Source organism: Salarias fasciatus, chromosome 23 (genome assembly GCF_902148845.1).
Source record: "Salarias fasciatus chromosome 23, fSalaFa1.1, whole genome shotgun sequence".
Classification (NCBI taxonomy): domain Eukaryota; kingdom Metazoa; phylum Chordata; class Actinopteri; order Blenniiformes; family Blenniidae; genus Salarias; species Salarias fasciatus.
The window spans coordinates 20901697-20923907 of record NC_043766.1 but is presented as its reverse complement, the minus strand read 5'-3'; the positions used below and the strand labels follow the sequence as shown (position 1 = coordinate 20923907).

The window sequence follows — 22211 nt, the reverse complement described above, 5'->3', positions numbered from 1 at the left end:
CCTCCTCCTCCTCACCCTTCTGACTGTTGTCCTCAGCCCCTGGTCACCCTCCTCACCCTCTTGTAAACAGATCCATGTCTGACGTTCATGGTATTGACGTGTGTTCTTGACTAATTTTGATAGATGAACAGATGATTTTGCAGGTGATGACTGATACAATGAAATGATGCTGATTGTTTAGTTCGGAGGTTTTTCCATGTTGTTTTGAGAATGTGATTTCTGTTTGAAGAAATGAGCCAAACCAATACAGAAAAACTGCGAGCAGACTTTTGATGATTTTGGCCGATTTAACTTTCAGTAATGTCTTCATGGCTCTCGTTCACACCGACGCTCTGGCTTATGAAGACTTTTCTGATGAATTCTCAGGTAATGGCCAGGTAATGTACCGACATCCTCGTGTCTGCTGACCTCTCCTGAAACATCTTCCACAGACATGTGGGATTTTGGTTCCCCTTGTTGCTCAGCAGACATTTAGCATTCTCTTGCTCTTCTACATTCTGTTCTGACCTCTGGAGAAGAACTTTATTGCCATTTACTCCACTGACATTTCGAAGTGGAAGAACATTTATAGAAGCCTCGTGGTTTTACTGTTTTCAAGCTGATTAATTTCTACTTTTCAGCATCAGTTATCTTCTTTTTTATTGCCTTGTGTGTGAAAGCTGAATTATGAACCCAGTGATTAAATGAACTTGCCGGTCAGTGTGATAAGGTTGTTATAAGGTTGTTCTGGTTGGGGGGGGGGGGTTCTCTTTGAGTTGCCTTCGCTTGTGTCGAAATTCATCATGAAAAAGTGAAAAATTCAATAAAACTCTAAAGAAATATATCATCATGATTTTAAAATCAACACAAATTATCGTGTCCACTTTCAATTGAAATGAATTAAAATTACTTAACATTTGTTGACTGAATTTTTATTTATATATAAATACTTTTCTATCTTTCAACATCGTTGAATCCCGACCACTGAGGAATATACAAATACATACATGCACCCAGCATTTGTTCAGCTTGATGAGAAAGAACAAGAGAAGGTCCAGGGCCTGGAAGTGAAGGTGTGCCCCCCATGGATCCTTGATCTCAGCTCTCGCCTGGTCTGTCTGAGCCTCAGTGCCAAACCACATCTGTCCTCCTGATGTCTCCAATATGTTTTAAATGACCTGCGTCAAAGTTCTGAAGAACTGATACAGCTTTGAAGGATAAGCCAATCACAACATCTAGTGGTTTATCTTTTGTTAATTCATTTTTCAAATTGCAATGAGTAACAAATAAAATAAAATAAAAATAAATAAATAAATAAATACATCCATTGTTTATGTTTGAAAACACTCTTGCTTTACAGTTTTTCTACTTCACCAGTCAACAATATTTTTACCATGTTGCAGCTGAAACATAACCCTGTCTAAAGGTGTTTAATACTGTCATGATTTTCCTGGTAATTATTATACACAAAAACAAATATGCTTCACAGGAAAAAATGCTCCCACAGATAAACACATTTATGATAAATTACATATCTTCTCATGTTTACCTACAACTACTCTGTAATCTATTATTACAACACTGTTGATATGTGAGTAACATGAAGGCTTCCAGTCAGTTGACTGATGTGGGCTGATAGTCGGGCCAGCATGTTAACTGTAGTTGATGCACTAAACCCTGAGAGGGCAGTCTTTACCCATCAAGTCAACTACTTTGTGTGGCCTCACCCTCACATAGAGAGAGACTCATTCACATTTATATCCTTCGTTTCTGCAGATGCACTACAACTCCAGAGCAGGGAGCTGATTTTGCATTAAATATTGAAGAATAAATAATTCAAATAACTGCCAAGGAAACAGGGTGAGGGATGGTGAAGGAGGACAGACTGTGGCAAAGCTTCCATTCATGCCATGATCTTACTGAATAAGGTGTTATTTTCCTGCAACCTTTTCCCCTAAAGTGTAACTTAGTCAGCCCTGTGCAGTTTATCAATGTAACACTTGGACTTCTTCTGTTATGCGCCGTGTCTCGTTGCTACAAAAATGCTATTAACTTGCCTTTCTCATTTTGAGAGGATTTTCATTATTCAAGCTATTACAGTTTTCATTATGTGTCCTTTTGTATTTTGCCAAATGCCTCAACCAGGCTCCACAGAGAAGCAGCTGATTGCCTCTAATGTTCCTCCTGACACACATCCATTGAATAACATTTGCTGTAACATTGTTTGAGTCTGGTTCATCTTCCAGATGGTGAATCAGGTTATATCGCCAGACCACAAGAGTGGACAGGTCACAATAAAAACAAACAGCATGAGGTACAAAACTGGATTGCAGTTTTGTTGTTTTAAGTGATGTTTTTGTGAATGTTTTCATTTTCAAGTCTACATGGTGTACCTTTAAAAAAAACAATGCATACCAGTATTGCCACATAACCCTGCAAGACAGTCAGCTTTGTGCCCAGAAAACATTCAGCTCTCACTTGACTCTTAAGTCTGCTTCAATAGATCACTTGATTGAGAACGGAATTGTTCTGGATATTCAGTAATTGAAGATAAGTAGATAGCAAGAAAATCACTCATCCATCAGAATAAAATGATCATTTTACCTCATTGCCCACAACTCACCTTATTCTCTTTTTCACAAAGATACACCTTTCAGAATTAAAGTAATGAGCTCGAGTGAATAAATTGACATTTTGGCTAGAATTTCATTGATGTGAAAGCAGTCCTGGAAAATGTCTTTTATAAAGATTTATCTTCAAGAATTCCCCTCTTTTGGTGTGAGCTATAGAAGGAGCTTCTTGGTTGTTATTTTTGCGAATAATGACATTATAGGAGCAGCAAATACAAGTGAAATATGGAGCAAAATGGTTGCAAATAGCAACGGAATCTGAATTGCATCAAGTGAGCAGTTCATCTGAAAAAAAATATAGTCTCAAACCAAACATATACGGCCATATAAATTTGAGCAATACTTTTTTAGACAATAACCATAAATGCTTTAGGATGTTGTGGTGTACGAAAAAGCTCTCAGACGTGTTTATGTTGAATGAACAATTGTGACAATAACATGAAACCATCTCCGGATGGTGGTACAGTATGAATGGAGTCTCAGAATGACACTGTAATGAAATTAATTTGCTCTGGTTTATGTTTAAAATGAACCGACCAGCCTGAGGTGTGCTGGGAACAAGCCATAAGCCAAACATTTCTGTTACACAATTTTAATATTTCCTTCATTTTCACCTCGTGTTCTTCATTGTCAGCAGGATAGAAAGAATTGAAATTAGCCTCCATCCATTTAGTAGTTGACCAGTTGTGCTCGACTTCATCTGCTCCACAACATTGATGGGAGTCTTATTTCCGACATCCTGCAACATATTTCCGGAAGCTTGCAACAGAAGTATCAGTAACATACAACACAGCGACAAATCATCCGCAGGTTGAAATTTGATACAGGCCTTTGTCCTTACTAGTTTCTGCCCAAGATCATATCAATAAGCCAGAACCGAGGCCACAGTAATTCTCTGACAGTGCATGTGAACTTCTCCATTTAAAAATGATAAAGAGACATGAGGCTGACCTTGCATCACATCCAGGTGAGAAACAATACTTATGATGACTGTTTTTATATTGGAGAAGGATTATGACCTGAACTTACATGGAGGCTCCTTTTAAAGTTTAATTTTTTTTAAGTGATTGATGGAGATAGGTAAGAAAATTGCTGATATTTCACATTGAGTGTGTTCCGGCAGATTTTACAGTAGAGTGGTATGACTTAAAAATAAAAGAGAGCGAACTGAGATATTGGTTCTCGACTCTTCCAATCACTACATCTGAAACTCATAAACAAACATCATGTTTAGTATATTGAGTTCATAGAAACAAAGCAACATTTTCCACCCTGCAATACAGACACAGCAAGAATCTGCATCTGAACATCCAGAGCAGACTTCAGAAAAAAGAATAGTCATAAACATGAATCCCATCAAAAGTAGACGCGGAGACTCAGCTGGTGGAGCCGATCGTCTTACAATCTCACAAGTGCTGTTTCACACTCTGTGTTTCTTGATCATGTGCTGAAGTATTCTTGGGGACGGCAATGAGGCCAGAGTTTCTCCCAGTAGTTGAGCACTTTGCATGGTTGCCTTTAGTGGGGGAGTGAACAGCTGATTGTGTGTTTGTCTGAATGATCGGGCAAACTCGATTGAGGGTGATGAAACAGCAATAGTCACAACAACAGACTAAGGAAAATCCATGTATCATTTTAGTCCTGATGCTATAGATTAAGCTAACTTACTGTTGTTTACAGTTTGGCAGCATTATGATGGTTCCAAACTTCTTAAAAGTCATTTCAGAATAAATGTAAAAAATGTTATTAGTCAATCTCAAACCAAAGTTCACACAGACGCATCATAAAGTAACACACTGGAAATGAAAATCAACATCACTGTTTTTCTGATAATTTCGAACTTTTACACATCTCCTGACGCCCTGATACCAACTGCATATTAGCTCTACATTAATACAACTTTGAGTTCTTGGTTTACATGCTTAAACACAAAGTAAACTCAGGTAATTTGCAAATTTATGTGCATCACAGTATAACGAGAGCTGACCATTACAAGAAAGTATGTCTATTATAAAAAGTGGAAACTCAAAATGAAAACTCATAAAAGTCATTAAGTTCATGCATTAAACTTTTTGCAAGAGTAACGGTCTTTAATCTTTTAGGTAAAATTGCTCTGTAAGGACAACTTAACTGCCTACAGACGTTTTATGACTGTTGTGCCTTCAGCTTAAAGGATATTGGAAAAGTGATTTGTTGGGGGCCTCGAGCAGACCTTAAAACACACAATCAAAAAGATTTGCTGCCGTGGTTTGAGATAGCAGGTCACTGCAGACAATGTACAAAATGAAAAGCAGCAAAAGAAGATAGCTATGTCTTATCACAACCAACAGGTTCTTTGAACTTTACTTCAACAGAGACTATACACCTTTTTTTTTTCCTCAGTATTTTTTGAGAGGTGCTCTTTGAATACCCAGTGCTGTCGTCCCATTTTTTGGAGTCTCTCCTGTTTATTTTGGAGGGGCTTAGTTCACCCAAGAGTCCTGACAATAGGTCAACTGCCACGGCAGAGGTGGAGAGGCAAACATGGAAAGAGCCATCTGGACCTGAAATATTTATGGTTCTTTAGTGTTATGATTGGATGAGTTTTGACAGTGATGGCACATTACCACGGCCCTCCTCCAAACAGGAGGCCTGATGTGTAGCTATCGCTTGTGTCTTGGAGAGGTGAGGCAAAGTGCAAGGCGTCGCCGACCATAGATTCTTCAGACTTTACTTTTCGCCTCTCGGAGTTAAAAAAGCTATCACAGTATATTTTCCTGCTGAATCCTTTTCTTTGAAAACATTTCTTCTGCAGTTTTTATCTTTCCAACTATTTTCTCCAATATTACTTCCCTCGCCACAAAATGTGCCTGCCCTCACTCCTCGTCTTGCCTTCATATCCCATCTCATTTCCTCCACCTTGTCATCTCTGCACTTCATTCATGACAGATTGATGGCTGCCTCTGCTGTGCCTCACTGTAATAACAAAGTCATAGATCAGTCCAAACTAATTTACAACAAAATGATCAAGTCTGTTCACACATTACATGGTAAGCTATTAAACGTGTATGTGTGACCAGACTGTGAATTTACTGCTGTCACAACTGTACTATAATTATTATGGGTGTCATCTCAGTGAAAATGAACTAAGATGGAAAATAAAAAAAAAAAACAAATATAAACTTGTCCTGGCTTGTGCTGTAATTTGAGAAAACATCCATCATTTTTAAAAGAAGGCTTTTTCTTTTTTTGCTCTCGTTCACAGCCAGAAATTATTTGTTTTTCAAACCCTTTTGCTTTACTGTTTACATGTCACACTGAGAAGAACAATTCAACACTGACCCCACTGCCTTGATGTTTTGTATGAATATAGATGAAGCACATTTTCACTCAGCAAGTGTCACTATCAAGGTCATTTTCTGAATTTTTATTCAGTGCAGAGACAAACCATAAATGCACTGATAGGAAAAAAAAAAAAAACATTAGGAAAGAAAACACAGCGCCTCAACTAGATAACTTGAGTATTGTCACGGTTCTTCTTTACAACTCTCATTAACTGCCTTTGCTCATTTGACTTGAATTGAACCGAGACTCCACATCTTTCCTTGGGTTGGAGTACCACCGCGCACGAAAATGAACCCCAAATTTGTTCCCAGCGGTCAAACTCCTGCACAGCACGGCAGCCGACACCACTGGTGTGTGTTGAGAGGGCTGCACTATTTGAGTGAAAGACATCCATAATTTCAAGCAGTTATTTGAAAATATAGGACTCATTTGCACCAATTTACATCTTAAACTTAAGGAGTCCAACATTCAAGTTCTAAGAATTTTCAAACGGATTTGTTTAGCACTTTAAATGTATTCAGGGTTTTCTTAATATTAATGAATTTGTCACAATCTTCACATCGGGAAATGTGAAACCACTATAATGAAATGGCTGGGTAAGCTGAGTAGTCAGAGAGGCGACTCAGCCAGTGAAGTTATTGGGTCTGATCACATGAGCCCTGCATACAGTCCGCATGTCTTTGTTCCCAGCTTGATGAACCATGTGATTACTTTGTTGAGACAGAAAGTGCTCACACTGGGGACCGAGGCATCCTAATTTTTTCCCTTAATATCTATGCTGAAATAGAAGTTAGAAGAAAAAAAAGCTCTTGCTGTGAAGAGTTTATCTGACTCTGGCATCAGCATTTCCCACTTTACTGCTATGAACATACAAACACACACAAGCCCAAGGGGGGGGAGACTGTGCTGCCCTTCCCCTTTTCCCCATGTTGTTGAAAGATTAAAAAGTGCATTCTCCATCAAAGGTTGTAGTTTTTTTTTCCCTAAGCTTTCTCGTGGCAGCTCCTTTTCTTTTCTTTTTTTATCATGCTCAGGTCTACTGCCTGCCTACTCTGACACACTGAGTGGGATGAAAGGAAAAGGATGAACAAAACGAATATTTCTTTATTTATTTATTGTCGGCACACAAACTTTGACAGGAGATGAAACGGTATAAATTCTTTTGTTGAACATGGCTCAAAGTTTCTGTGTCCTGAATAATTTCTATGCAAAGTAGCTGGAAACAGAATAATAAACCTAATCTGAGGATTAAAAAAAAACTTTGGGGGAGCTTTTTAATATTACAATAGGAGAACAGTTCTGTCAGCAGTAGCTACAATATATACACTGAGAGCCATTGCTGAAGGTATTCTGCAAATTCTCCATTTATTAGTAACACTGCAGGGTTTCACATTATAATGCCATTTTGCATAGTACATCAAGAGCTTACTCATAAAAAGCTTTGAATTAGGCCACCTGGCACATGTAAGTCAAAATTTGAGACTATTTCAGCTCTGTCTTTACCAACTCCTGAAGAACATCTGGTTTAATTAAAAAAAAAAAAAAGCGTTCAGCTGTGAATAAAATGATGATATTGAATCGCGTCATGGAGGCAAATGAACAGAAAATGTCAGGATACTGAGACAGATGATTTCAGTACAAGTTTTATTGCAAAGTAATGGAGAAGAGTCTGTGGAGTCTGTGTTGCAGAATGCTGCCGAGGATTCCAAAGGCTGGAGAGGAGGGGGTGACTTCTTCTAACCAGCCTGGAAAAGCATCAAACACACACAGAGTTGTGTGTGTGTGTGTGTGTGTGTGTGTAAGGAGTAACGTGGCCGTCCTTTGCCCTGTGCATCCCTTGCCTATCAGCCACTGTGTGGACCGTTTTAAGTGTGTACATGCATATGTGTCATCTCTGCATAAATGAAATTTAAATTACAAGGCATAAAATAAGAGATCTTGTCTAATAAAAGAATAAAGTAAATTCCATTACAGTCATTAACAGTAATTCTTAAAACAAAGATGATAAAAAGTTCAGTGTGTGCTCATGGGTTCCTCGCTCTAATGAGCGTCACTCTGATAAGTTGGCTTCCCTCTCTGTGTTCCAGTTTATATGTTTCACCTGTGTGTGTGGCTTATAATCAATCTTTACCACTGTGTCCACAAGATCCCACTTCATTCTGTGTTTTTCTTCCTTACTGGTTCCATTGGTTTTTTTGGACTCTGCTCATTGTTTCAACTACACATTTGAATTATGCTTTGGGATTCCTCTGCCCTGGATTTTTCACCACAGCAGAGCAGGCCCATGACTCTCCCACCTGTGACAAACCCCATTCATTCACAGAGACTTTATTCCTGGCCGACTTCCGGCTGGGGTGCTGATGCATCTCATTCTACGCCGTTTAGTTTCAGACCCTCACTTTACAGATCCATTGTGACCAGAAGGTTCTTAAAGCCACCTTTCTCAACAGCCTCGCTGAGGATGTCATGGATCACCTTACTCAACTGGATTGCTGGGACTTGACGACCTCCTCGCCATTGCCACCAGGGTCACCATAAGAAGTCATTTGAGCAAGAGAGTGAGAGGACTCGCAAACAGCGAGGAACTTCTGGGTAGGCCATGCAGAATTCAACCTCTGGCCTCCTCGTTCTCCCATAGATCCACTTCAGTCTTTCCCCTATCAGTCCTTCATCGACTGTCATTTCAGTCTGTCCCCCTTTCAGCCTATCAGAAGCTCCTTGGCTCCTCACTCTCAATCCCAGTGTCCAGGTCCCCAGTCTGCAGCTCTTGTGTTCCCAGTCCTGATAACCTCTGCCCCAGAAGTCTCAATCCTGAAAGCCACCATCCTGGTAGTCTGTGTCCTGATTGTCCATCTCTCATCATCTCCGATGAGGACGATAAAAGACGCGAGGACATCAATGACAACAGCTAGGAGGACATTGAGGACAATAGTGACGATTACCTCGACCATCCTTGTCCCTTCCTCTCAAGGCCCAGTGGCCCTGGGGCATTGGGGGTGCCCCGATGCCCGACGTTTGAGGGCATCTTGCCTTTAAGGTCTGTCTCCCTCCTGAACAGATCTTGGGCTGTGAGGAGCTGGACCTTGTCAAGCCACTTCGTTTCTGTATCATAGTCAATATACATCTTTTACTGTTTTGCAATTTCCTGTTTTAATTTGACTCCTGTCTTTCCTGTATCTCTGTCACTTGCCCTTTCCGTTGACTTTTCTCTGTGTTCCAATTTGTGTCAGTGTGTTTCACCCCGTGTCTCCCCTCCCCTGTCTGTTTGAACTCCTTTCCCTTCTCTGCTCGATCACCATTGTAGCGCCATGTTTATTAGATCCCACGTCATTCTGTGTTTTCCTTCGTGTAACAAGTTCCCTTGGTTTTCTTTTTTTCTTTTAAACTCTGCTCTCTCTTTCAATTAAGGGTTTGGGGTTGTGCTTTCTTCTCACTTCTGCATTTTCTGATGCTAGTGATGTTCTGAAAGTGAGCATGGGAGAGAAAACAACGGAATATGTCTGAGATGACATGGGGAATTCTAGAAATAAGAAGCATCCATCGATTTGATTTCATTCAGAACTAGCAAGATAATGAATTATATAAATAAATAAATAAATAAATAAATACATACATACACACACACACACACAAAAAAAATATATATACATACATATATATATATATATATATATATATTTTTTTTTTTTTTTTTTTTTGTTCATTATTGTATGCCATCTTATATATCCAGTAATTTATTGCTGGTGATGCCAGCAAACAATAGATCATTATTTCTGACTTAACTGATGCTACCATGTATTTTCCCTGCTTGTGCTTCTGTTTACTAAATGCACCATTATTGCATAACCGTTACTTGTGGTCAGAGTGGTTGCTGGCCTGCAACAATACACAACAATTCAGCTAGAATATTTGAGCACAGAATGCTTTCCAATGTTGGTTTTGGGTGGAGTGATCAGTCCAGTGCAGTAGCAAGAAAAAAACAACTATATATGTGTGATTTCCCACCCTTGAAACATACATACAATCACATGAGCACAACGTGCGGTTTAGCAATGAATACAGACACTCAGTTTATCCAAATCCTTCTGAAAGGGTGAGTTTTGCACTCTGTTTTACAGTGTGTGTGCGGATTGTGTCAGTTGCTGTGTTGACTGAAGGTTGTGGAAAAATTGACTTGATTTAAGTTATTTAGACCACATGAGCTGTGCTGCTTGCTGAAAGGGATCCATGAAAGAACAGAAGTTTGACTGAGGAAAACCTTAAAAATTACAGTGTTAGCAAAACGATGTGTGCCTGAACTTCAGAATACTGCTGTCAGAAAGGTGTCCTTTGTTATCCCCACAATGACGCTGCACAAAGACTTTCAGCGGGTGTCTTCTGGTAAAATACAACTTTCTTTGGAGTTTTATTTGTGGAAGCTACAAATTCACATGTGGCATAAAATGATAAGGTAAGCAGGATGAATAAGGTTAAAAGGTATTACAGAGCTGCTGCAGGAAAATGTTGGCTGTACAAATTAAGATAAACAAAACAAAACAAAATAGCAAACAACACGCAAGGTGTCCTACAGTAATGTGAATGTCAGCCATACTCTCCTGCTCCACACAATATTTTCTGTATTTCAAAAGAATTACAAACTACAAAAAAAAAAACATAATATGGAAAGACAAAGCTTCTATATCAGGAGAGTCAAAGATGTAGTTCACAGACCAAAACGTATCAGAAAACGTTCAGTCTATGCAAAATGTAGACATATACTGACTGCAAATTTTAAATAAAAGGAAATTGTTATCCTTCTGGGGTTGTTATTGTTTCAGTGCAAATAGCAGAACATAAACACTGAGATCCAAAATGGACCAGATAGTACAAATATGTGTCAAGTTAGCCAATTTACTGCTGGGGAAATAACGTTAACATTAATCATATTATAGGAATTACAGAGTTGTTCCCAAAAAAAGATTGACGGTAAACAAAAGCAGATTGAATTTCAGACTTTTCTTAGCTATGTTGGAAAAAAAAAGTGCATTAATGTGAATACTTTCAGAGTTGTTATTATTATTATTATTATTATTATTATTATTATTATTATTATTATTATTATTATGCATAAAAACAAAAGGAGAAGTTAGACTTGTTAAAATTAGGGAGTTTTGTGTGGTCTAAATGAGATATATCTGAGCCGTTTGTGGCCTCTGACTAAGTAGAGTTGGGCGTCACTGGTGTAACATGGTTTCTGGCAACTTGTTCAAATGATCTCCGAACATCATATTGACAGTCATTGAATGCGGAACTTTCTAATCAAACTTGAGCACTAATGTTAAACAGTTAAGTTTATTTAAGCTTTACTTAGGATAAAAAATATATATTCAGAAATATTTGTGTTTGTTTATTTTGTATATTTCTCCCATGAACCATCGGATACACTACAGTTGATTAGCTGCACTACTGAAAAACTGAAAGCTGTCAAGGTGGCTGCAGTGGATATATTGAGATGGTAAAGAGAGTGAGCTACACACATGAGCCTTCAAGCCTGGAGAAGTCATTATTTCAGCAATTAATTATTCATGAATCTAAGCTTAACAGTGGCTTTGGCTCCCAGCAAATTCACGGCAAGGTCCAGTAGGTTTTGCATCCGTTAACAGAGCAAAGACAGCACCAGCATCGTCCACTCACACAGATGTTTATGCCCCTGTTTATATTCACCTGAGATCACTATAAAGATGATTTATGTTTATAGCAGCATCACTAAAAGCCCATCCATTAATGTCAAATTCAAAACTCAAATTATATAGTGCAACCATTAGTTTCGGCTGCAGGCTTATTTTAGATGCAATAAAACTGAATTATTCCCCTGTGTTAATTTAAGTTTAATGAAAGAATGCAAATACAGAAATACTCTAAATGAATGCATGAAAAGAGTGTCTTCAACTTGTTGAATTAGTTGTAGGGGTTGTGTGAGGTTGTTTGTACTGAAGACAGTGGCGAGGTTGCAGCACTCGTTCGAGTTCAGGTTCAAGTTCCTTCTTTCTGCGCTGGATTTGTTTTGATCTCCCTATGTAGATATATGTGTGTGTTACTCGGCGCTTGCCCTGTGATGGTGATGTGAGGGTGAATCTTGACTTTCAGGCATTGCCAGATGAGATTAACACCTTAAAGAAGCACAGAGGAGGGATGGGATGGTGGTGAATGTATGACTTGATAAAACTGAATGTACTTGAAAGGCTCTTTTTTTTTAAAAAAAAAAAAATCTGCTGATTAAGTTGCTGTGGGATTTTGAATGAATGGTACCATTGCCTGATAGAAAGCTGTAAATTGCCAATGTAATATTTCAGTAGACTTTTTTTTTTTTTTTTAATTTAGATAACAATGCATTGATTGCCACTGCAGCATTAAATCTATTACTGATGACCTCCTGGTCACAGAGAGTCTTTTTGGTACTTTCCACATTAGATAATCACCTGATTCTCCAGAGATGGGTGCAATAAATGGCCAGTGTTATTAGGGAAACCACTCTGAATAAGGCTCGTTGTTTATTACAAGCGTCATCACCCCATGTAACCCTTTCCCTCCTTTTTGTCGTTTGTTTTTCAAGCTTAAAATTTTCTTGCAGGAAAACTTTGTCCTTAATGAGGTCCCTCCAGGAACTTGCTGTTCAACAAGATTACAAATTTCAGTCCTTATTTTGCCACCATAAAAGATAGTCAGCTCCGAGCCCACAACAGCCAAGTTTCTGCCACAATAAAGTACATTGCCTTTTATATTTATGAAGATCAGACTGGTTTTTCGCAATCGCAATTAATCCCAATTAGTCATTAATCAATTCCATTCCAGTCGCCGCGTAATTCTGCTTCAGGTTTTGGCACTAACAGGCTCCAGGAGTCTCTCGTGGATGACAGCAGTGCCGGAGATGCTGTAGCTCACACTGCCGCTAGAAGACAAACGCCGCGGTCCTTCCCACTTCACCAAAGCTCCCGAGTGCTGCTCAAGGAACGGCAACTATCTTCAATATCCGGATGAATGGGACTTTGCCGTGCGCTGGATCCCGAGCCTCACTCTATTCGTGGAAGTGGGGCAAGACAGACGAACAGCAATTTCTTTCAGTGAGACCCGGGGTGGAAAAGACGCAGCAATGACAGAGCAGCAGTCGTGCGCAGCGGCGAAATAGACCAACTATTGTGGGGACGGAAGATTGATAACACAACTGGCCGAACAAGGAGAGAGGCATATGTGATTTTCCAAGCGTTGCAGCTGGTTGTGGTGCCCGTGGTGTGTGCTGGATGGGATATTAATGCATTCTCCTTTTCCATCATTCACTGCTTCCAGCGTTTCCCAGACTACTTGGAGACCCCGGACGGCTGTCTTTGAGGGGGAACTGCTGCAGAGACTAACGGGGAATGCCATGTGTCGCTGCGCGACATAGGAGCTCTTTGTGGGGCTGTTTTGCACCGGGGACAGGTGGTGCCGCGTGTGTCATGTGCATGTGTGAGTGAGTGTAGGGACTAGCAGGGGGTACGGACACACAACCCCCGAGACAGTTGTTTTAGGGATGTCAGGCCGGCGTACGGGATCAGTTTTTTCCCAGAGACAGGTGCGACAGGGAGGAGTAGTTTACAAAGCTCCGCAGAGGATCTGGTAACGCACTAACGAGCTCGCTCACTCCTCTGATCACTCACGGATTTTTTTTTTTTTTTTTTTTTTTTTTTTAATTGTTTTATTTTTCATTTCTTCTTCAACAAATCCAGCGGGACACACAGACTTGACTCTTACAGTTGCTGTCTCAGCGGCACCTTTCCCTCGGTAATCAGAGGTAAGTGACACGCGCTGTCCGGTGTGGTGGTCTGTGCTGGGTGGTGGTGGAGGTGGAGGTGGTGTGTCTTTGGATGTATTGCGCTCGGGATAAATTGATTACAGAATGAAATGGATTTGATTAAGCTTTTTTTTTTTTTTTTTTTTTTTTTTTAGAACAAATTAAGCAGATCGCTGTTATCTCAGTGAGCTGCAATCTCTGACATCTTGATTATACAAAAGGTTTCACAGAACAATTTTCAATTTCATACTGCGTAGCTTGCAGCCACGCACAAAACAATTTAAGCTGCCCGGAGTGTGGTTTTATTTCACCGTGCAGTTATTAAGGATGGAAACAGTTGCGTGTTGTCTGAGATCATTAGTGACATTATGATGTGGTGTCAGTCACTCAGTTTCATTAAATATGAATTACTAAAGGAGTCTTTAAATGATAGTTAAAGAAAAAAAAACTTTCTTCTTTCTACTTTGTAGTTGTCAAGCATGACAAAAGCATTTTTGAAATTAATTAAATTCATTGGATTCCGATATGAGAATGCTTTTGTCCTTTTCCCCATGTGTGTTTGTCTTGTTGTTGTGTCATGTGAGTTTTGTGATTGTCTGTTATCAGCTACTGCTTGTGTATGTTGTACAGTCCTACCCGCTGGGCCCCTAATGTCCCCTATTCCTACCTCCAGGCTCCTCATCTCTCACCCTCTCTGCCTTCTACAGTAGCTGCTATCTGTGCAAGGCACTAAGCTGGTTTTCTGGATAGTTTCAGAATCACATTTTTTGCTTTTTTTTGTGTGATCTTCAGTTGCTGGCTCCAAGTTTTTTTCTTTTTCTTTTTTAAGTTTCCCGTTTGAGGGCTTTATGTTTTTGTTGTGGCCCTGTTTCAAATTCAAATTGCCTTTCAGTCGGCTTTTGTCCACTGCTGAGGTTTGTGGACTGGAAAGAGACACAGACAAGTAAGTAAAGTCCCCAAGGGTCACGGCATTTCTATAATGAACCCGGGTGTGAGAGAGGAGAGGAGAGAAGCGAAGGAGGATGGACATCTAAAGAAAAGTGAGACAGTGCTTCTTGACCACTGCGAGCGGAGACACAGCCAAGGGAATACCAGCAACTCCACTAACCTTTCTGTCGCTCTCACTGTGTCAATCAGCCTTGGAGGACAAGAGCCTCTTTAATTTCTCTTCCTCTGGGCTGTCACCTGCTCTGACAGCCGGGGCTCAGAGGTGCTGTTGCAGGTTACACAGATCCTTCCTTCCCGCTGCTTGGGTCCTACATTCAGTGGATGATGTACTGCACCAGACGATGTTTAGTCTTTTTTTTTAACCAGTTATTTCTGCAGAAAGAAATTGGAGATTTACTTGATTTTGTGAAAAACATCAGGTGATTTCTAGTCTTAGTAGCTGTGTGCAAAACACTTTATGTGTTTACAACAGTCATTGATGGTGTTTGCTTGAGCTTCATAATATTCTCAGAAAAGTGGAAATGGTAAATATTGTGAGAAAATGTAATGTCTACTGCCATCAAATACTGCAATGTGCTACCAACATCATCAGCAAGCTCAAAGTATCAAGGGATGAAAATCAGAGACATTAATATTGTTAATTCAAGTGAACCAGCTTTTAGAATATTTGCTTTTGTGGTTTCTACAGAGATTTCCTTCTGCATGCAGTAAAGAGGGGACAAATGTTTTCCCATTCAGTGTAGAAATATCTAAATTGCTGGAGTCTTTACTCTCACCAAAAGAAATTGCTCTGTAGGGGGCAAAATTGCACATAGCATTACGTAAAGCAAACATAAAGGAAGGCATTGAAGATGCCTTTTACCTGTTGTTAGAGCTGATGTCCCCGACACTAAACGCGCCTAGCGGAGGAACCTGAGAAGACGCAAGAGCAGTAGTTCCTAACATAGGATGAAGATTTTGTGTCAGTGGACAACTCAGTTAACAGGACTATAGTCTAAATGTGTGCCCAGCAAGGCAGGCAGGGGGGCGACGCCGTTCCAAGGTCCCAATACTGATGTCACTTCTTGGCTGTGTTTTCTCCATCCCCTGTGCTTCTCCTCACAGCTTAACAAACTGCTCGCTGGAGCTTGGCTAATCCTTGGCTAGCAGTGCCCAGTGATTTATTATAAAGTTAGCTAATTTGGGGATCTGCAACATCCCACCATACACACATGCCCCTGACAGATCCCTGCTGTCTTTACTGCGGAGTCTGAACCGCCAATTAGTTTGAAGAATTACGTGTGTGTGTGTGTGTGTGTGTGTGTGTGTGTGTGTGTGTGTGTGTGTGTGTGTGTGTGTGTGTGTGTGTGTGTGTGTGTGTGTGTGTGTGTGTGTGTGTGTGTGTGTGTGTGTGTGTGTGTGTGTGTGTGTGTGTGAAACAAACACGAGAAAGAGTGAGTGTTTGTCTGAGTCTATCAGAGAGAAACATAAGGAACAGTGTTCATTTCATTGTGTCTGTTTGCCTTCCTGTCTTGATTGGACTTTGTGTTTGTGCATGTGTGTGAGTCAGTTGCTCTGTGTCCTGATACAAGTGTGATTCAGCACAGTCCAGCCTTGTTTCAATGAGCGCCCTGTCTGTGCTGCTTTCTGGACCCCAACAGCCACCCTACACCCCTTGTGTTGCAGCAAGTGTTACACCCGATGTGCTAAAATAACAGGTGCCTTTAACCGGTGACTTAATCCCTCCTCTCCAAAGCTCCTGTGCCCCGCTGCCAGGGTTTACATCACTTGTGGGCTTGGGGTACTTCCAGGAGAGAAATAAAAATCAAAACTGAGTCTGACAAGTCTCGTTTGTGAGATACATTCAGGATTTTTTTTTTTTAACATGGCGCCTTATCTTGCTTGTGTAATTTTGATTTTCACCACAGAATCTGCTACATGGGTTGAAATCTATATGTAGAAACCTGAACTCGATGGCTGCCAACTGCACTTCGATCCGCAAAAGCAAACTTCTTCATTCCTATTATGGTTTAGGCCTTGGATTAGACATAAGCATTTATAAGTTTGGGGATAAATCCTTGATTATGATATCAGGATTGTCCTGTCAGTCTATTTTGTTAGGTTTCGGTAAACTGTTTTAGAAGTGTTTTTCATGGGAGCAGAGTTATTGCCCCTTACGCTAGTATAGCCTGATTAGTAATAGTATATACATTATTTTTCAGCAGAACAGTCTTGGGCTCATAGAATGACTCTCCTCAGCTTCCAGGTCTTTTTTTGTCATTCTTTTTCCCGGCTTATGCCTTGCTTGTTTTTCTTTTTTGGGTTCAGACCCTGTACCACTGCTCTCCTCATTACCTCTCCTCCTCCTGTTTCTCTCCTGCTTCTCCTTCCTTTCCTCCGCTTTCTCCCTATCCTCCCCCCTGTGGACCTTGATGTCAAGGCCTCTCAGGCAGTGTGGTCTCTGTCTGTAGGCTGTCAGGGCAGGGACACTGCCCACTGGGACCCTGAATGGGACAAATTGACCGTAACAATGTTCCCACTTAGCATGTGGAGCTGGGGAGAAAGAGAAGGTGAAAAGGAGGGACTGATGATTGAGGGGTAGGCCAGGAGAGAGCAAGAGAGAGAGCGGAAGAGAGAGAGAGAGCGAGCTCATACACAGTGCATCTCTTTGAAATGTATGAATTGAAGACATATTAAATCACACGACTCAGATTTAAAATCCCTTCCACATATCCTCTCCCCTTTGTGTATACACACACACACACACACACACACACACACACACACACTGCTTTGCTTGCTGTTATTTGCCCAAGGCTACTGCTGCGGTTGCCATAGCAGCAGGATAAACACATTTGCCCATGACCCCGCGAGCCCTCACATACACACATAACACACCTCATTCTCAATGCTCAGATACCTTCAAGGGGGGCTTGTCAAGGCTGGCAGTTTGATCAGCGCTAAGGTGCTACCACCAACTCATAAAGGGTCAAGGATCACCCAGCCCTCCCATTAAAATGCAATCAGCGCTGTGGCCCAGTGAGACCACCTCCGCCATTTAATCACACCGCTGTTCCCTTCCTAAATTTTGCACCTCCTTTTATCTTTTAATCACTTGCTTTTCCTTCTCGGCCATTCTTAAAGTCTGGTCTCTCTGTCTTCGTGGCATTTGTACATGCAGTGCAATGGGAGTTCAAGGAAAGAAGTTCGATGTAGTCAATAATAAGAGCAATTTCATTTTTTCCCTGAAAAGTTTCGCCATGTGGCCGCTCTCACCAGCAGCCACAGGCGAGTCTTTCCTCAGAGATTGTAAAGCCTATGATTTCAATATTTTTTGTCTATGGCCTTTAACTGTGACTGAACGTCTTGGAGAAGTTGGAGCGGTGTCATGTTGTGTAAGCCTGAGGAAGCACAGTATGACAGGAACAAAGCATGCAGCTGCTATCACCAAAGGCCAAGTGGCTGTTGAATAAAGATGCTTCCCCTTGGTGGAACTGGCATTCCATGTAGGCTTATTGTACCTCCACAGGGGGACTGCGTTTTTCTGTGAGCGCATATACAAGTGTTTCCGAAAAAGGTACTGACAGAGGATTCTTCCATTTTCTGTAGCATTAAGAAAGAGACATTTCCATGAGTATAAACCGTTGGCAGCAGACCACGACTGATACAAGGCGGAATGAGAAGACATTGCTGACATGATGGAGAACGACACCAGCATTTACTTCCTGGACACAAATAAACAATTTGTGTCTGTGTAGGCTGAGGGTTTGTCACAGCCTGTTTGCTTGTCATTAAGCCACGTTCTCATAGCCTTTCACCCATTCCCGCGCGCACACACGCACACGCTGACAGGCACACACACACTTTGTTGGTATTACTCTCACTCTCATATGAACTCTCAGTGTCAGCTGAGCCTCAGTTTGTTAACAAGAGAAGGGATTAATGAGGAGCTTCGGTCTTGAAGGCAGAGCACATACTGGTCCCATATACCACCACCGATACATGAATTAACTCTGGCATATTGAGGCTTGCACACGTACACCTACAACTAGCTACCTCAAGCCGAGAGCCTAGAGCTGCAATTTGAGTTCCAGCAGCCATATGGTAATTTTATAATTTTTTTATTCCCTGACACGGGAAGAATAGCCACATTTATTTGTATAGCAGTATTCACAGACACACACACTCCACCCCTTCAGTTTTATTTTGGCCAGGTTGGGATGATCACCCTGCACATAACGAATAAAGCACCATTTAACTACTGTATGGTGGGAAACATAGTGGAGAGGATGCTGGTCACACATTCTGAATCATTTCCCGCATCAGCACAGCGTGAATCTGAAGAATCCATGCCCTGTGGGCCAGACTGGTATTATCGTACTGCTGCTGTTTTATAGCTGATTCATTTCTTAAGGGAACTTCCACCCCAAATGGCTCCATCCTGTAGTTTTATGGTTGCAGAGAAGCGGCAAAAATAAAATTAGAATCTCCTTATTGGCTTTTCCTATGTTGACAGAATTATTTACTCCTGTTCTCACAGCATTCGCTGTTGTCTGTGCTTGTATGACCAGTGGTGCTGTTTGAGTTTGTGACTCTACTCTTTCTTTTTTTTGGGTAAAGTCCTGGTAATTTTACTGCCAAGCTGCCACTTGTTTTGTGCTTTGAGGTAATTAACAGCTTAATGCGTCCAGTGACCTGAGGGAATCAGTCATGCTGAAAAAACAAAAAGAAAACTCTGGGCTTGCTGGCACTGGGTGCAGGGCAGTTGGCGAAGTGGAGGGATGGAGCAGAGACTGTGACCTACTGTCTCTCTTCCCTCAGTGACGGTGAAACAAAAAGGAAATGGAGAGTGGGTGAGGCAAGACAGGCCAGTGATGTGTTGATGGTTTATGGATGAGACTGAACTGTCAGGTAATTGGGAAAAGTAGAGAGTGATTGAGCAGAAGGATGACTACGAGCAGAAAGAAGAGAGAGGTGGGAAATAGTGGGAGAGTCTTGAGAGGATACTTTTTCAGCTGTGTTGCTGTTGGAAAGTGGAGGGAAAGTGGGTCCTTGTACGTGCTTGCCTAAATTAATGGCTCAGAAGCACCAATTAATGTACAGCCTCACTGTAGGTCTCTGCTGTGCTGAATCAAAGAGGTCTCGCTGTGCGGCACGTCTGCTCACACACCAAGCATCATGCATGTGCGCTCACATATGTGCACGCACATGCACACACACTCACACACACACACACACACACACAGTGGGGATTTTAGCCAAGAAATGGGAGCCAATAAGTGAGAGATGAGATGAAAGTGTCACATGGAGCTAAAAGATGAATGTCAAGGTTAAAGAACAAAAGGTTGACGGTTTGAGTTTTGTGATTAGGCACTGAAAAGATGAAGGGAAGGTCAAGTTTGACGTACTCATCACTGGAGGAGAGGAGTTGAAAAAACGGACTGAGAGCGGAGGGTGAGGACGACAGAGTGTGTTCTCTGAGGACGGCAATCATAGACTCAGACCCAGGGACCCATCTGGAGGCAACAGGTCTGATGACAGCAGGCGGGTTCTTGAACCAACTATCCCATCCATGTGTGAAAGCTAGGAAGAGAGCCAGGGTCTCCCCTTGTCCAAGACCCCCAGAGAATGAGCCAGTCTACCAGCAATCTGTCCCCTGATAGTAACCACTTCAGCATGAAGCATGTTTGATATGTTGAGTTATGGATTATAATTGTTCAAATAGAAAAATGGACAGTTGATATTATGGTATCAGGCGCTGCTGTCAGAGATGAGTGGGTTCTGTAACAATGGCAGACAATCTGTATGCCAAGGACTTATATGGAAATGATAGAAAGTGTTTAAGCTTCTTCAGAGTAAATCTGTTAACGCAGTAGACTGTGCCCATCAGAATTAATTAATTTCACTTGATACGAGAAGCTGGGACAATAGCAGTCACAAACCAGTAAGCCACAAAAGCAAAAATAATTTATATCCTACACACATAACACCGTGTTCTAAAGCTTCTATGTCACAATGGAGTTGCTGATTGGCAAGTGCTCTGTGTAGGGTATTCTGTGGTTGCTGTGCATTCAGAAGACCATCGCTAGCTTGCTCAAAGTAGCTAGTGGGTCATTTGTATTTGCATGTAAATGTTTTTCACCCTTTGGCTTGACTGGTGGGGCAATCAGAAAAGATCTCTGTCTGCATCACTTAGAGGGAGGCTGCAATGACTGACTGTGACATTCAGAGCTCAGGCCAGGCTTCACCCTTTACATTTCATTTGCATGTTCACTTACACATTCATTTCCGTGGGAGGGAAAAGGCAACAGACAGAAGGGGGTCTCGTTAGTCATGCCTAAATTTTCTCTAAACCGTCAAATTGGAGTAAGCCATCCCACATCCACCCATCTCATCATCCGGCTCCGGAGCATGAGCTTGGCCTCCTCCATTGTCCTGTGGCGCCACTAAGATAGACACTTGCAAGGCTTTTCTCGTTCAGACCAGCTTCCCGCATGCAGACAAACAGAGGCACACAAACACACTCCACCCACACAGTGATGATGGATACATGTGCAAACGCATATCAGCACAACGGAGGAGTGTGTGTGCTTGACTCATGTAGCACGTCCCGGGGTTTGGCCGTCTGTCAGGCATCGATCAGCCTCGGTCATCCGATGATACATGGTTGTTTAGGTCCCTGAGTGAGACTCATTTCATTTCTTTGGTCCCTGTTAGAGGCGCACACAAGGTACATTACAGGACCAGGGAACTTAGAAAGAGATAAATGTTTGATAGAAAGGTTTTGGCAAGACATTGTTGTAGGATGCAGACACACTTAAAGCATTTGCTTCCCCTGTCGGTCAGTCAATAAAATTTGTATTGATACCATGAATATCACCATTAAACCATCGATGTTTAAAACATGTCTGTAACAGTAACCACAACATTCTGCAGTACAATATTTCTGTTGCACTCTGTGTTCATATTTACTGCAGCCTCGCAGCACTGTGGTGTATCGATCTTGCGTCTTTGTCTGAGAATGTGAGTCTGTCTCTGCCAGTGTGGGAAGTTTTGTGTGTATACATTCTAAATAAACACAAAAACTATTTAAATCGTTTCCCAGTTTATGCTTGTCTGTGTTTGATGTAATGCTTCAAACATTTCTCTAATCCCTTTGCCTGATATTTGAGCATACATTTGTTTTATTACAATTATGGGATGTTGCTGTGTGGTTTGTCTGCTGCCTGGTGAGAGCAAACATTGGTTTTGTGTTCCTGTTATATGCTTTTTTTCCTGGATTTTTCTTGATGCTCTTCTAAATATACTTTGAAGATTTCTGTTGTGCTTTGATAAGTCTGTCTTTGACAAGGCTAAAATGGTGAGGGATGATTTCTAATTCGGTTATGAGATAGCTATCTACTTGCTTTTAGGTCATAGTGTATTGATTTTGACACAGCTCCTAATCAGCAAGTCTCCTCAAACAACTGCTCTTTTTGACCTCATCTTTACCTGCCGACATCGTCACTGTGCTGCCTTGACGTCCTGTTGTGTGCTCACTTGTT

At 41.3% G+C, this 22211-nt stretch overlaps 1 protein-coding gene across 1 annotated transcript in view; it reads left to right on the top strand.

Annotated features, from left to right (window-relative positions):
• Nucleotides 1-13285: 13285 nt before the first annotated feature.
• The window catches only part of sema6bb (sema domain, transmembrane domain (TM), and cytoplasmic domain, (semaphorin) 6Bb), a 134304-nt gene continuing 125378 nt past the window's right edge, over nucleotides 13286-22211 (top strand). The window contains exons 1-2 of the mRNA XM_030083565.1: nucleotides 13286-13521; nucleotides 13676-13740. The gene's annotated coding sequence lies outside the window, so the exon portion shown is untranslated. The remainder of the gene's footprint in view (nucleotides 13522-13675; nucleotides 13741-22211) is intronic.